The sequence below is a fragment of the Harpia harpyja genome, chromosome 20, assembly GCF_026419915.1.
Source record: "Harpia harpyja isolate bHarHar1 chromosome 20, bHarHar1 primary haplotype, whole genome shotgun sequence".
In the NCBI taxonomy this organism is placed as follows: Eukaryota; Metazoa; Chordata; class Aves; order Accipitriformes; family Accipitridae; genus Harpia; species Harpia harpyja.
In genome coordinates this window covers 22,097,236-22,107,925 of record NC_068959.1, presented here as the reverse complement: position 1 = coordinate 22,107,925, position 10,690 = coordinate 22,097,236, and positions in this window count along the sequence as shown.

Here is a 10,690-nt window from a genome sequence, read left to right as displayed (position 1 = left end):
GAGAGGGCGCGGGAAGGCGGCAGAGAGCGGCCCCCGACGCCGGCCGCCCCGCCGAGCCGGGCAGCAGCGCCGCGCCGCCGGGCGGCCGCGCCGCGCCGCGCACCGCCGGCCGCCGCCGCCGCCACCGGGCGGGGGCGGGCCGCCCCCCCCCCCCCCCCCCCCCCGGCGCCGTGACACCCCCCCCCGCCGTGCATCAGCGGCTCCCGGCGGCGCGTCCCGGTCCCGCCGGCGGGACCGGGACGCGCCGTCGGGCTCCTCGGGAGGGATGCTCCGGGACGAAGCCGTAGGGGCGACCGGGGAGGAACGGGGTCCGCCAGCGCCCCTCCCCGTCCCATCCCGGTGCGGCGCTCGCTGTGCGGAGGGGCTTCCCGGGTGGGAGAGCGGAGAGGGGCGATACGGATGTATTCGGGGCTGCGAAGGAAATTAATTAATACGTCTGTGGCGCGGCGGCGTACCGGGAGCGCCGGAGCTCCCGGGAGCGGAGCGGGGACGGGGACCGGCGTGGAAGGGGCAGCCGCCGGCGGGCAGAGCTGCGGGCAGGGGACGGGGCAGGCTGCGCCCCGAGCATCCCCTCCCAGCTTTGCTTTTCAGTCAACTGCTGCTGCTTTCTGCTGGTGGGTTTTGGAGGAGACCCCTTCACTTCCAGTCCTCGTTACTGAACCCCGAATCCTGAATCCCGAATCTCGAATCCCAAGCCAGCGCCAGCCCAAGCGAGGATGCTTTCTGCCGGTGCTGCGGGCCGGGAAGCAAACTGGCAGGCTGGGTTTGGCTAAAAGTCCCTTCCCCGCCTGCTTCCCCGCCTGCCGCTTCCAGCACAGCGAGTGCTGACTTGCGCGGAGGGCATCACTCTACGCTGAGCATCCCCCAAAACCTGCCAGCGTTACACAAGGCAGTCGTGCTACGAGGCAGATTTCGCGGTGGCCCGCAGGATGTGCTCCGCGATGGAGGAAATAACGTATGCGTTCATCGAGGAGAAGGAGAGTAAATTGCTAAGACATCCGCGTGTCTTAGAAGTTGCTTAGATATCATGGGAGGAACCCCCAGTCTGCCCCGTCGTTACGATTAAAGCCTTGGTTATTAGTGACTCCGTGGCTAATTAAAAAAAAAAAAAGAAAACGGAGAGGAAAACGGTTTCCTTCTAATACAGAAGCGATGTTTCGGAGCTGCGGTGAGCTGCAGCTTGCAAGCTGTCAGCAGCTGGCTGTTGGCTTGCAGAAATGCCCTGAATGCCTGGGACGCGCGGTGCTACGCGGATGCTACGTTTCATTTTCAGCCGGCCGGAATGCGAGAGCGTGCGTGGCCAGGCCAGCATCGCCGTGCTGCACCCCTGTGGCAGGCTGAGGGCTGATGCTCTGGCAGTCCCCGTCTCTCGATTTGCTCTTTTTATCCTGAAGGCAAATGACATTAAACAACCCTAACTGAGGCCTAACCATGACACCTCTTGCTAACACCAGCAGGTAGGTATCCTTATGGAGTCTAAACCACTGCTTTATTCATGCGGTTGAGCTGGGAAATACATAACTGCTGAGGAAATGCATTTGGTGAAAACCTGGCACCCAAGAAGCACGTGGCCGGTCTGTCCCTGACTGCGGTGGGGTGAGAATTGCTGGTGGTGACGATGCTGGTCAAGTGCAGCCAGCAGCAGAGGTTATTCTTCCTCCCCAGCGCAGGCCAGCATTATTGCTTCCAGAGTGGATGCACTCCAGGTGGATGCTGGTGATCCCAGGAACAGACCTGCCAACGTTTCTCCTTTGGTGGGATGGTGTCGGGGGGACCCTGCTTGCTCAGCATCATTCTGTGTTGCTATTCACAGCGACTACCGAATACTCTGATTTTGAGTCTGAATTTGGCTTGAATACAAGCATTTGCTTATTTAAGTAACCAGAACAAAGCAAAAAATGCGTTTTTTCTTCCCAATGGGGAACCTTTTTCAATAGGAGCTCTACCATAGCAGCCCCTCCTGGGCGTCTGGCCGTGGCTGTGCTGCCATGCTAGGTCTGCCCAGCGCTAAAACAAGAAAATGTGGCCAAGACAAGCCTGGGATGACTGCTTGAATGAGGCAAGGTGCAAAACAGGACAGACAAAGGCAGTGGACAAATGCAGGAGCCAGGGGAATCTCTTCATACCTTGTCCAGGTACTGATGGCCAAAGACTGGGTAGGGATCTTGCAGGGACCTCCTGGGTCACACGCTGCCTTCCCTTGCTGTTGCAGTCGTATCAATATGTCCCATATGTTTATTAGGCTTCACGCTGGGCTGCTTCTGTGGGTTCTGCTGAAACCCATCTCAGACCTCTTTGCTCTGAAAATCAGAAATCAGTTCATCCCCAGCCTGAATATATCAATGGCTTCTTTACAGCTCCACAGCTTTTGGCTTGGAGCTTTCGCAAGGTTTTCTCATGTTTTGTCCCCTTCCGCATGTCTCTCAGTAGCAATTATATCCCCTTCAGCCCCTGGTCTGGTAGTCTAAACAAGACCAACTTTTGGTAGTTTCCTCTTGTAAGATAAATCCTCCTTTCTTTGACCGTTGTAGTTCTCCTTTATCGCACCAGTTTCAGTTCCTCTGAAAGACAGGGGAGAAGGTTTTCAGAGTCGTGGCTGGGATTTCAGGCTTAAGATCAATGGGCCTTTTGTTTCAAAATCCAATTCGGAGGGCTTTTAAGAACATATCTGATCATTACAGCAAGCATCTCAAATTTTGGAGCCCAAGCCGGTTATTCAGCTACAAAACAACAACTCTGCTGACTCCAAGAACTTGTACGAACATTTATAATCACAGGAGGGAACCTAAAAGCCATTCGAACAACAGATAAGATTAGTAACGAAAGTGGCTGGGATGCAATTGTTATTGTGCAAGTCAAAGAAAAGGCTGTCAGCCACGGAGTATGTTGCCAAGGAAGATGCATTCGAGTTGCCGAGCCATCCTTCTCCCATCCGCTGTCCGGATTCTCCTGCAGTCTTCCCAGGTCTGTTCAGGCTTAGTTGGGTGATCTGCTGGATTAGGAGGTGACTGAGTTTAGACTTGCCACTGGACACAGCTTTTTGCCAGGATGTGTCAGACCTTTGCCCTGGTCCAGTCCTTGTTCGGTGCTCCCACCGTGGAAAAAGGAGCGTATTCTGGTTCAGAGTATTTCCTGAGCCATGATGGGGCCTGGAGCAATAAAGCAATCAAAGCAAAGTTGCCGTTACCATCTCTCAGAGCCAGAGCGTTTAGAAGGCAGTTACAGCCGCATGGGGATGTCTGAAGTTGTGCAAAGGCTTAGACCAGCCCCTGAACGGGACCATATTACAGGATGGTGAAAGCTTCCTTTGCTTTGCATCTGGGTCCTCTTCAGAGCGTGCCTTTGGAGAGAGGAGTTCAGCAAGGCTTGTGCACTGTCTGCGAGGCGTTGGTTGCCCCGTGAACAAGCCCCATCGTGTGCAGTGAACAAGAAACTAGCACACCACATATGTAAGTCATTTATGAAGACGGGAATGATGAACTGTGCACACAATAGAGTTGCTATTAGGTCTGTCGATCCTAATTAAAAAAATACTTCTCAATGAAAATTATTTATAAAAAGGAATCACAGTGACCCTAAATCAAATTATTTGTGAATGGTTTTTAGTCTCCCAGATCAGTTAAAACTCCTGTGTTAGTCACTGGACGTCATCCAAACTACATGCTGAATGAATAACACGTCTGCCAAATTTCTTTTTTTTTTCACCCTCGCCCAGTTTGGCACAGGACAGTTAAAGTCATTTTTCTAAATATCTTTCAGAACATCAAGCAGCTGTAAAATAACAATGGAAAAGCTTGGCCACGGTTAACTGCAGCCCTCCAGTTGTAACCGCTTCTCTCAAAAAAAGTCACTCCGGTTCCTTTGATGATCTCTTTTGGGTGAGCGGCGAGGCAAGGTTTCCCCCATGGGGGTACTGGAGGGTCACTGCCTGAGGGGTCACCCTGATAGGGAGCCTGGCTTCCAGGTGTTCAGGAGTGGGGCACAGCTGGATCCAGGCTGGCCCTGGGTAGAGGGTTTGTGTTTTTCTGGCCACCTGCTAGAGACTGACATCCCGAGGACATACCAGCCATTCCTTGTCCACAACTTCAGTTCCCATGGTGAACTGTAAAGACACCTCTTTTGCTCGTTCTTCAAAAAAAAAAAGGGGGGGAAAAAAGGCAACTGGTGACTGCACAATGGCAGAACAAGTTCTTGCTTCTTGTGTCTGCAAAGATAAAGTGCTAATTCTTCTAAGCACCATGTGAAGTCCCATCCAAGTGAATTAAGTTTGGGATTGTTTTCGTGATGGCTTGTTCCAGTTATGCAGTGTGCTTTCTCTTTTCCCTTGACTGGCCTGCAAGTCTCCCCGCTACCTTTTTCTCAGCAAGCTGGCTTCCTCCTCATCGGTTCTTTCTCTTTCTGACCATGGAGGATACTGCGGCAGTGTCACCTGCAGAGAGGGAGGATCCTTGCCAGTTCTTGGTTCCCAGTGAAGTTAGAGGGAAGCATGATTCTCCAGCTCCCCACATAATCCATTAAGTGCTGGCTGCTGTTCTGTTGAAAACTAGCAACAAATGGCCACCAAATTCTAATCTTGCTGGTTTTCAGTGACAACAATTTATAAAACCAGGGCGCTCTGCTCCTTGCCTCCTCAGGAAGAATAAGGAGTAGAGCCCAGCATCATGTACAGTAGTTAGGAAGGGTTATGCAACCCCTAAATGTGACCGTGCCCTGGATCGACACCAGCAGACTGGGGCTACACTCACCCCACTTTACAACAGTCTGCTTCCCGGTATCCGGCTTGTTTGCCTCTAGTTGAAGCGGTGCGATGCCTGGCTGGGCCTCCTGCCTCCCTTCCCTCTTCCCATGTCCACAGCGTTGGCTGGGAAGGTGCTCCATCCCCAGGAGTGTCCAGGAGGATGGGCATAGCTGGCTCAGTGGGACAGCTGGCTCTGGCTCCTGCTGCACCAGCTGACTTGTCCTTTTATTAGGATGAGGGCACTCCTGTGTTTTTTGCTGCATGATTCCTGTTGTTCTCATGCTGCCTTGCTGGTGTCTCCGGAGCTGTGCCCGGATGGTCCTGGGGTGCTGTTCCTACAGCCATGACTCCAGGTCCTTGACTTGTACAGCCGTGCAGCAAGCCAACTGACAGCCTCTCTGGTCTTGCTCTTCTTTCTGGGTTTACGGACATGCTGGGGTTTGTGGGCTGTGAATCTATCCCCTCAAGGCATGTTTTTGGAAAGTGTGCTTTAGAAAGCACTGGCGGGTATTGCCTGCAGCACTTCTGGATTTCCCAGCCCTGCCTGATAGAGATGCACCCCCGCCAGAATACCTGATTTAGCCTGCCATTAATTTACAACCTCCAAAAGCTGCTGAATCAAACCATGTAGGGTCACTAACATGTTCAAGAGCAGTCCAACCGTTGCAGGTTCCCACAGAATGGGGTGGGAGAAGGCAGTGCTCTTCACACCATGTGGAGAGGAGCCATTGCTCGAGACGTCCAGGTATGTGTGTGCCTCGGTCCAGACAAACCTCCATGCCTCCTCCAGGCTGGGGGAGCTTTCTGGCCTTTTGTAACATCTGGTTTCTGAGGTTAAAACTCCAGCCCTTCCCCGACGCAGCTTCCTGCAGTCTGGTGATTCTTTCCCACTATAAACCCCCTTTCCTTAAAAAGCAGGTGAGGATGTTGGCAATTCCCAAATCGTGGACTAGATCTTTTACAATCCTTTGAAATGTCCTTCCTGTGTTCCCAGGTCGAAATAGCCTTCCACAGCATTCAGACAACCTGCTGAGAGCTATGCAAGCCCATCATCTCACCCATCATTTCTCACCACTTTAATCTCTGGATGGTACCCAGATGCCAGCCTAAAGCTACTGATCTTGTGGGGTTTCTTTCCTCCAGTTTTTCTGTCTGAAGTGTTGTCTCAGTGGGAGCGTAGGGCATTAACTTGACACGTGTGGAGGAAGTTTCCTATAGTCAGTGCATGTCCCCAAGTCCTTGGGGCTACTGGCCCAGGGCAGCTAGGGACACCAAGATGACACAATTTCGTTTGAGAAAACAGCTTCTGGTTGAGCTTGTGTTTCAGCCTCCTGCCTGTGCAAGTGGAATTTGACAGGTGGCTGCCCTGTGGAGACCTCTCCCTGGCTGGACCATGGTCTGGTGCTGGTAAAACCATTTCTTCAGGCTCTTTATTACTGAGCCTGTTGGGTGCTGGAGGTTGGATGTAGCTCTGCCACAGCTCCTGGTCAGAGCTGCCATGATTCATCGTGGCTGGGGAGGTATGAGGAAGGCATCTTTGTGCTCCATGGCTTACTACGGCCAAGCTTCCCATGGGGCTACCTCATCCACCAGGAACGTTGAAATACAATCAGATTTGTCCTGTTGGCCCTCCGTGGCTCCAGGCCCATCACTGCAGTGAGTTTGTGGTTTCCTTGCTAGCACTTCCCAGGCCCTACCACCTTGTCCCAAGCGGTGGGATGTTTCCAGTTCAGGAGTCAGTCTTCCTTGTGAAGACTGCTGTCTCCACACGCTGCTTCCCATTGTCCTGCAGAGAAACTGCCTCTCCCAGCTCCTAGCTGGCATGTTCCCAAAGTGATACAGCACTCGAGCTGGTAGAGAAGTAGAGTTTAGAGCCCTTGGGGATCCAAAGCTGAGGCAGAGCTGCCTCCCCACTTCCATCCCTCCTCGCTTTTCAAAATTTGTACACACAGCAAATGTAGAAGAAAGCTGTCAATAAAAACCATTGTCTGGGGCCTTAATGTTGGTGGCATTGTCCAGGTCATGCTGCTAAAGACATACCTCATCAGTAGCCCATTTACCCCTCACCCACTGTCTTCTCAAACTACCAGCCAAAATACTCTCTTAGGCCAACTGGGATTTATTAGGGTACTGCAGGAGCCAGAGGTGGGCAGTAACCCTGTCGGCCCTGACCTCCTCAAGTCCCTTAGTGTACCCATCCCTGTTCACAGGGAGCGAGGTCACTCATGGAGCTGGGGCGAAGAGGGGCCATGGAGTTGTCTGAACTGACTACTTCCATCTCGGGCCAAAGAAATCCCAAACATTTGCGAGGATGAGAAAGAAGATTTAGAACAAATTGCAGTTTTGAAATGAGATTTAGAACAAATCACAGTTTTGCAGTTGTCAAGAAAAGAATGCTTTGCCTTTTTTTTTTTTTCCCAGAAGAGAAGTTCTTCTCCCAAGCTCAACCAGAAGTGATGTTTCACAACTGGACAGGAGCATTGGGGTCCACAGCGTAACAACTTTCCCCTGCAGAGGCCATGCAAAGGATGCTGTGAGACAGGATGCCAGCCCTAAAGCCTTTCTTTTTCCTTTTAAAACTCTGACTTTTAATGCATCTTTTTCTTTCCAACATAGCCCAATTCTTTGTGCCAGAGAACATAGAGGGACAAGTTCCCTATTACCTTGGAGGAGATGTCATAGCTTTGGGGATGCAGGGTGGGACACTGTGTGAAACAAAAGACAATACATCACAAGGACTTAAAGGCCTCCCCACCCTCAAAAAAAAAAAAAAAAGCAAGGAAGCATCAGCATAATCCTGTAGCACATGCTTTCAGCCAGATACCACAAATCAGCTAAGTGGGACTAAAAACAATTAATCCCTCACGGAGAGGATGAAATCATTGCTTAGCATAAAACATGTGGATTGTCAGAATGTAATGACATGGCAGCAAATGCCTGGATCTTGAGATAGGATGCTAACCCGACTGTTCCCACTCTGAGAGGACACGGTGAGTCCTCAGCTCTCAGGTGGGCTGGCTGCTGCCACTGTGGCAAAGTACCAACTCCCCATCCTCTGTGGGGTTTTGTTTACATGGCTCTGAAAGGAAGACTTCCCCAATACTCACACAACAAAGAGCAAACACCAACTGTGCAGATCAACCCATGCAGAACAGATGAGTGCTTAGATTCGTTACTGGATTGCAAGTAGTTGATGCTGTTGAGTTTAAATGTCCCTATGGTGGAACCTTTTGGTGCATTCAGCTAATGGTCGTCTCCTGCATCCTGCTCCCACCTAGTGATGTTACTGACTGTGGTTTTGACTCTTTGATCCTTGTGGTGGTAAGCTGCAGTCAGCTCTGGCTAATGGATGTGTTCAAGGCTCATTCTAGTGGTGTAAGCTCATTGCAGACCTGCCACTTGGGTCCTGGGGGTATATGTATGTGTGTGAGTGAATGCAGCCCTGCAGACACATAGCTGCTATCCAAAGCAGTAATTTAAAAGGATACTACATAAACCCAGGAATAGAGTAGGAGAGCAGAAGCACTGGAGCTGTGTGCACATATCATTAATTTAAAGACTTCCAACTCCCCTCCCTCCCAATTCCAAGATACAGTGGACAAAAACATGCCCTGGAAGCTCTTGTTGATGCCCAGCCAGAGATGAGCAGGAAGGACCCAAAGGCATTTCCGCAGATCCTCTTGCAGTGCAGGGGTCTTTGGGGAGGTGTTTATAAATGCCTGTTCTGTTCACAGTGCTCTTGGCCCCTCTCTGGCTTGCAGGCAGCCCAGCCTCAGCACTACCGCCATGGCTGTTGTCCAAGCTTGTTTTGAAATGCTTCACCCCCTGCTCTCTGCAGGGCTGCCCTGGTGCTGAGGCTGAGCAGGGAATTGCCCTGGAAGCAGGTCCACACTCTCCAGGGGGGCTGGGGGCTGGTGTGCAGATCCAGGAGGAGGGAATTGCCCTCTTCAAAGCTTCTCCTGGAGGTTAGTCATCGTTCTTCCAACACCAAAACTGCACGGGACATGAGGGTCTTGTCCTGGAAGGAGATCAGTTGTGAGGTTTCCCTGCCATTGGGCACGCTGGGAAAGGGCTTTTCCAGGTGAGATTGTGCGTTTGGGTGGGGATGGCCAGGACGAGCTGGCAGCCCCTGCAAGCCTGGTGCTGTCCCTGCCACTCGTGTCCTTTCCTCTGCCGCTTGGTAGGGGTCTGCACACCTTCTTGGAGGGAGGGTCAGGGACAGATGAGGGCTAGCAGGAACCTTCTGCCTTCCTCGGGTCCCACCCCGGTGTGGAAAGCCAAGTGTTTTTTGCAGGGCCAGGTGAGCTGCCGAAGGGGCAGAGCTGGCTGAGCAGCAAATTGGCTGCAAGGAAAAGGTGAAACAGCAGTCTCTTATTTTCCCAAAGCTGCAGGGAACAGCAGCCGGAGGCGCCTGGCCAGTTGCTGTGGCAATTTGGGCACTGGCAGAGGGGAGCCGGGGAGCTGCGTGGCAGCTCTGGCTGGAGGAGGGCAACTGCTGGGTGCCTTTGGACAAGCGCAGTGCTGGGGACCTGCGTGCAGAGTGGAGCCGAGAAGCTTGGAGATGGTGCTGGCAGGAGGGAGCTCCATCTGCCTTGCCTTGGGGAGTGGGGTCTCCTCCTGTCTCCCAGGCTTGTTGCCCCAAAACACCAGGAGGGGTTACCATCTCCCTCATTTTCCTGGTGTTCCCTTTCCAGAGAGGAGAAGTACCTGCTTTCTGCCTCGTCAGAGCAGGCAGACGGTCCTAGTCTGGGGTGTGGATCGGGCTCTGAGCCCCAACAGTGGATTGCCCCTTTGCAGGGCATATGCCAGAGTTGCTGTTTCTCTCCCCGCTTGCTTTGCTGGAGGCTTCCTTGGGTGGCACTTGCCCATGCACAGTGCCCTGTGGCCAGGTGGTGCTGTGGAGCCAAGGGAAGCCCGGGGTTACCAGAGGTGCCTGAAGCCCCAGAGGAAGGGGCCCATTTCTGCCCCCGGAGCAATGCCTTCGGCTGCTAGCTCCTTCTTCTTAGTTATGACAGCAGAAGAGAAAGAGAGAAAGAGGGCAAGAACTGAAGCAGTCGCGTGTCTCAGCATCTCTCAGCCCCGGTGCCCAATGTTTTCTGTGTTTCTTGCATTAAGCTGCCTTCCAAGAAGAGTTGCACAGCTCCTGGAGCTGGGTCTGAGTTTTCACACTACCCCTGTGCTCGGTCTTGCCCTTTCTGAGATAGGTGATGTGTCCCATGAGCTTGACCTTTCTCCAGAAGGCTGGACCCTCATGTGGACGTGGACCCCATAGCCTTCTGGGCCGAGCCCAGATTCAAGCAGGGCACCCGCTGCTCCAGCTGGTGCTAGTGGAGCTCGTGCTGATGCTGTTTGGCAGTCATCAGGAGAAGAATTTGGTTGGATCCCCTGAGACGAAAACACTTGGTTGACTGTAAACAAACCTATTTATGCAGATGCCCCTCGGCCTGGCAGGGAGCTTAGAGAATGTGGGAGCTTTGGTCCAGAAGAATTTATAGCTTGTGACTTCTAAACTACTCATTATGCAATCATCTACCTGAGAACAACAAAGGCTTCTCATTATCAGCTCTTCACAGCAACTGGCCATGGTGGCAAACAAAGTCCTTTTGGAGGACATGAAAAGATGGTCCCTAAGTATGATTTGATGGAGCAGGATGAGAGTTTGAAGCCATCCTTCAGGTACTGCAACTCTGGCCTGTTGCCTAGTCCTTCAGTGGCCCAGTCAGGTGGCCTGCACCACACCTGGGAGGAGGCATCCACTGGACCCCAGTCCCTGTCTTTGCCAGGGGGATAAAGCTGTTCTTTGAACCATGCTCCAGTGTCTTCCCTGGGCAGAAGCCACAGCTGTCCTTCAAGGAGAAGGAAGACCTGAACCGTGCATTGACCATGCTGATAGATGGAGGTATGGGCCAGCTCTGCAATCCTCCTGCAAGAGATGAGAGGGGGGCTGCCACT